General features: G+C 42.4%; 1 pseudogene; it reads right to left on the reverse strand.

The window, feature by feature from the left end:
- Window positions 1-4,005: 4,005 nt before the first annotated feature.
- On the reverse strand, window positions 4,006-5,415 carry LOC126062093 (nascent polypeptide-associated complex subunit alpha-like; annotated as a pseudogene).
- Window positions 5,416-5,770: the final 355 nt, after the last annotated feature.

The following is a 5,770-nucleotide window of genomic DNA, read 5'->3' on the forward strand; positions in this document are numbered from 1 at the left end:
CCAAAAACCAAACCCACTGATGTCAAGTTGATCCCAACTCATAGCGACCCTATAGGACAGAGTAGAATTGCCCCAGAGTTTCCAAGGAGCGCCTGGCAGATTCGAACTGCCAACCTTTTGGTTAGCAGCCATAGCACTTAACTACTACACCACCAGGGTTTCCGAGTCCACCAGGGTTTCTGAGTCCACCCAGGGGCACCTCAAAAGAAAGGTCTGGTGATGTACTTCTGAGAAATCAGCCATTGAACACCCCGTGGAGCACAGTTCTACTCTGACACACATGGAGTTGCCATGAGTCGGAATCGCTGGAGGGTAATAGGTTACTGGTTAAAATGTCAATTCCCATTGCCATCAAGTCTATTCTGACTCATAGCAACCCTATAGGGCAGAGTAGAACTGCCCCATAGGGTTTCCAAGGAGTGGCTGGTGGATTCAAACTGTCCACCTTTTGGTTAGCAGCTGAGCTCCTAACCACTGCGTCATCAGGGCTCCAAAAACCATCAATAGTGCTATGGTTAAGAGAACTCACTCTGAATAATAGTAAAACTCTTCCCAGGCTACGAGTATAGGAGAAATACTTAAACTTTTAAATGCACCACTGAAAGAAAAATGATAGACCATACAAAGAAAGGCATTCTGGTGTTGAATAGGAAACAAGAGGCATCTTACTTTGATTTTAAGGTTTTTCTTAACCAGGAAACCAAATATTAACCATAAAAAGCCTGCTCCTAACTTCAAAAGCCTGCCCGAAACTGCTTTATAACAATGTAAATTTGTCTTACCCTGCTAGAAAAGGATAGTTGTCAGACCATTACCTCCTAATTTAAATCTGGAAAAGCCTCCTGGCTGCAGGTGGGTGGAGGGTCAAATGATTAGCAGCCAGGCCGGAAGTAACCTGATACCAGTGCATCTCAGTAAAGGGGGAAGGCAGTTTCAATCAGTCCTGTTAAGCTCAGGCAGTGGTTGATCTTGGAACTTTCTCCTTTTCTCTTTAGAAGCCCCACTGTACCTCGCTTCTTCTAGCAATTTGCTCGTTCTAGAATCAAAGTGGTCTTCCTACATGCAAAGAATAATTGCTCAGAATAAACCTTATGTTCAACTTTCACTGAGTTTTGATTATTTTTTTACACTGGAAAAAAAGTTTCATGAAAAGTAATAAAATAAGAAAGAGAAGTTAAGTGTTAGTTTTTTTTTTTTTAATCTTGAAGGAAATAGAAACAATTAGGAAAAAGGACAGTGTCCAAAGACTAATTGGACAGGCTGTCCATCACACAAGAACATGTTTAAAATAAAAAGCAAACTTAAAATAGATTAAAAGCAATGCAGATGCAAGTGGTGATCCCTAACTGGTGACCGTCACTTTCTTTCAGCTTATTTTTCACCTTCTTCAATGCTCTGTGAAGAGACTTCCCACTGATTTCAAAGGATATTTTGGTTTTCAGATTACCTTTAGGGAAGCTAAAAATTAAACTTTAAAATACAGCAATTTAATGTCTCCTGGAATAGAGAGAGACACGCTTTTATAACTTCTGCGAAATCTGTGAACCCAACAAGAACAAAAAATGTGGTGATAGTGATGGGGATTATGATTATTTCTAGAAGAGTCCGTGGTGGTAAAAGATTCAGGAGATAATATTGAGGTCATTATTCCCAGCCCTGGAGCATAGAGAATGTGACCCGGCTGGAGCTGGACTCACAAGAACCAACAAGGACTCACAAGGACACATCAACTGGGCCCTGAGGTAAAAAGATAATAGCTAGGACAATCTTGGAAGACATCTTGTAGGGAACTTTTCACATAAACAAATCGTAAACAGAGCACAAAAGACCCATGTACTTTCTACTCTTATCTTTGTCTATCAGCATTTAGGAAACAGTAAGATTTATTGGACCAATGAAGACCCTCCTGACTGTCATCACTGAAACCTATACCAATGATTATTAAAAAAGACAATTCAAAAATGTAGTATCATGGTGACTTAAGAGTTTCTAGATGATCTGTGACAAGGTGATGCTTTCAATGGTTTTCCCCATTTGTGATGTTAATATATACTGATGATTCCGTAATGTTCCTTGGACTTGGGCAGATAGGGCTGTAGCAGCGTGTTTGTCCATTTCTCACTTTTTCTCACTTTTGCCTGTTCTGTAATATTTCCTTGGATTCGGGCAGACATTAGCTCTGGCAGCTGGCTTGTCCGGTTCTCACTTTGAATATACGCTGAATAAAACTTTCTTTTTGCTTTACTAAACTTTGTGATGTTTTTACCCTACAATGTAAGAAAAAACAATTGACAATTATAGGAAGATGTAATCATAATAAAGATGGTTTAAAAGGAAAAACACACAGAAGAAATCTCCAATAGTCAAAGAAATCACAGTAAGTAACTCTTAAATGGACATGAAGAAAAACTTCAATATCACAGTGGTTATATTTTTCAGATTTTATCGTTTATATATGTTATTTGTTGAAATTCTGAGAAATATAGAAGACAAAATAGAGTAAGGAAAATTTTGGGTGACCCTTGATTCTACCAACGAGGAATAACAAATATGCACCTTTGTAGCAAAGCAGCTCTTCTCTTCATCCCAGTAGCCCCTTCCTAAGAGGGGTCTTTGGCACCTGGGAGAAAAGAGCCAGAGTCTGTTAGAACACAAATACTAGGAAGGCAAAGTTCAGTTTTGCACATGCTTTCTTTAATTTTATAAATGCTTCTTTAGAAGGACCAGAAGGAGTCCCTTTCTGGGCCTCAGGTCCAAGTTGGGGTAAAAAACTGGAAAGAGCCAATTGACTAGGCTATGAGTTGGAATCCCTTCAACAGCAGTGGCCTTGGTTTGGTGATGGGATTCAGTGTGGGGTGAGGGTTGGGGGGTGGTACCAGGGAGGACAGACAACTAATGCCTCCAAGAGAGAACTGAATATAGGGACAAAGGACATCTTTAGCATGATAAAGGATTCTTTTCAACATACTATTGTTGCTGAGGAGCCCTGGTGGCTCAGTGGTCAAGAGCTATGGCTGCTAATCAAAAGGTTGGCAAGTTTGAATCCACCACCTGCTCCTTGGAAGCCCCTTGGGGCAGTTCTACTCTGTCCTACAGAGTCTCTATAGGGTCACTATGAGTCAGAATTGACTCTAGGGCAACTGTTTTGGGTTCGTTGTTGTTGTTGTATTGCTGTCGAGTAGACTCTGACTCATGGGGAGCTTATGTACAACGGAAGGTACATACTAATCTTTAGGAATGCATTCTCATCTATCAAAACGCCTCACTTTGTTAACAAAGATTTTTTAGTTCACTAAGCCCTTCCAAATATTGTGGCTTGCTAAAGGGAATCCTTAAGGAGCTGTGGTGGTACAGTGATGAAGCACTCGGCTGATAACCAGAAGATGGGTGGTTCAAACCCACCAACCACTCTGTGGAAGAAAGGTGTGGCAGTCTGCTCCTGTGAAGATGACAGCCTTGGAAACCCTATGGGGCAGTTCTCCTCTGTCCTACAATGTCCCAACAGCAATGGGTTTGGTTAGTTTTTTGGTTAAGGGTATTTTGGTAATTTTCTTCTAAAATACGCTTTTTAATGGTGAAATAGGACCACATTGCATGAATGTATCGTTTATTCATTTAGGTTATTACCTGTTATTTTCTTTTTTATGTCCTTTTTTATTGATGGTGGTGATGGGTAGGGGAAGGCCAGGGTTGTTATCAATAATGCTTGAATGGACATCAATAGAAAAAACTTTCTTTGCATTTTTCTGCTTATTTCCTAATTAAAAAAAAACTGCTAAAGTAGACTTCATGGCCCAAGCAGTATGAAGTCTTTTCCCTCAACAATAGGTCATAACTTTTTTAACAATAGAAATGGCACAAATTTCAAACCAAGCTGCAGTCACTCTTCTGGAACACCAAAAGCAAAACAAAAACAAAAGACCACCATCAACAAAAACCCTCCTTTTCAGATGGTTACACTGTCAGTTCCATCACAGCCATTTACAATATTGTTCCTATTGCTCTTCAGGGTAGGACTGCCTTTGCTTGTAATACATCAGCCTGTGACGTGACCAACTCTATGGCTTCACTTCCACACCTGTTTCATCTACCTCTTCTTCACGCTGCTCTTGTACAATGGGAGTCTGTGTTTTGTTTGTTTGTTTGGAATGTTCCAGACTACTTCACCTTGAGCTTTGACTTACTCAAGCAGCTGCTAGCTGTGCTTGCTGAGATAAATCCTCGATCTTGGCTTCTGCAAAAACTACGTAGAAAACAGAAGTTGGGCTCTTGCATGCACCTGGCTTTGTGATGACAAAGATTTCCGGGTGGTGACTCTAGTAATCCCTGGAACCTATCAAAAACTCAGTTTGAAGATAGTCCTTGACACCTTCTTTTCCCTTGACTCGCTCTGCTTTCCCAACAGCTGGGCTTGCTTCGTGATTTCCTGTGTGCGATCCTGTTCCTTGAGTCTGGTGCTGATTCACCATTGCCAGAGGCTGTTCCAGGCTCTGGCTCTGCCTGGGGTGGTGGCCGCTCCTGCTCCACGGTAAAGACAGTTTCTGTGGCTTCACGTGATGTTTTGTGAGTGGAACATGGAACCAAGATGGTGGCAGGAAGGCTATGGGACTTTTTATGTTGATGTTGTTAGGTGCCGTTGAGCCGGTTCCGACTCATTGCAACCCTATGTACAACAGAACGGAACGCTGCCCAGTCTCGTGCCATCCTCATGATCGTTGCTATGTTCCAACCCATTGTTGTAGCCACTGTGTCAATCCATCTCATTGTGGGTCTTCCTCTTTTTTGCTAAACCTCTACTTTACCAAGCATGATGTCCTTCTCCAGGGACCGCTCCCTCCTGATAACACATTCAAAGGATGTGAGACCAAATGGCACTCTAAAAAGTTATCTTAAATTCTATCAAATGTTTCTTTCCGAACTACCTTAGGCTTTGCGATACATTACACCAGATTGCGATGCCTTCAAAGTTTGTTCCCGATTGTAAATAGCCCAGAGGCCGTTAGAAAAGGGGAACTAATAACTGATATGGATTGCTCCTTGAATATCACATCCTTCTGGTCAGAGCCTGAGCACGTGTTAGCACATGGAAAATAGCTTTTATTACTTACAAAGCAGACAGCATGCAACCGGAAAAGGTCCATGATGAGCAGGACCCCCAGCTCAAAAGCTGTCCTGGCAGAGAAGGAAACTTCTACATATACTTTACTATATACCATGGATGAGGAACTTAAACGGGACAGTTACACGACATGTTGGTCCCCCTGGCTTCTGGAAACTGTCCTGGTGGAAATAGGGAACTCTTCTCTGCCTGCCTCCACCTGGTCTCTTAAGTGAGGTGTTCAATGGGGCCTACCTTCTGCTGATCTCCCCCGGCCAGGCGGGCTGAGTTAGGTGGGCTGCACACTTATGTTGCATGTTCCGTGCCTAGCACCATAGGTAAGGAGACAGAGAAAAATTCCTCCTCCTACCATTTTATACCCCAACTCAATGTGACACATACAGGGCCAATGCAGATCTTCCCCCCACTCCCACCTGACCACCCTAGTAGGGGAGGGGGCCAGAGACGTTGGAGCCAAGCCCAGGAGTGTATCTCTTTAACCCCTGTGATATTTAGACAATCCATTAGACTTCAGGGGGAGGGAAGTTGTGTGGTAAATTGTTCCTGAAACCCAAAGATGCTAGCAGAGGGAGGAAAGAGGAAGCCATGGCCTCTAGGTTTCCCCACAGGACTGACCCCTCATAGGTATTATTATTTTCAAAGCTTTATGTT

Source organism: Elephas maximus, chromosome 2, assembly GCF_024166365.1.
Source record: "Elephas maximus indicus isolate mEleMax1 chromosome 2, mEleMax1 primary haplotype, whole genome shotgun sequence".
In the NCBI taxonomy this organism is placed as follows: Eukaryota; Metazoa; Chordata; class Mammalia; order Proboscidea; family Elephantidae; genus Elephas; species Elephas maximus.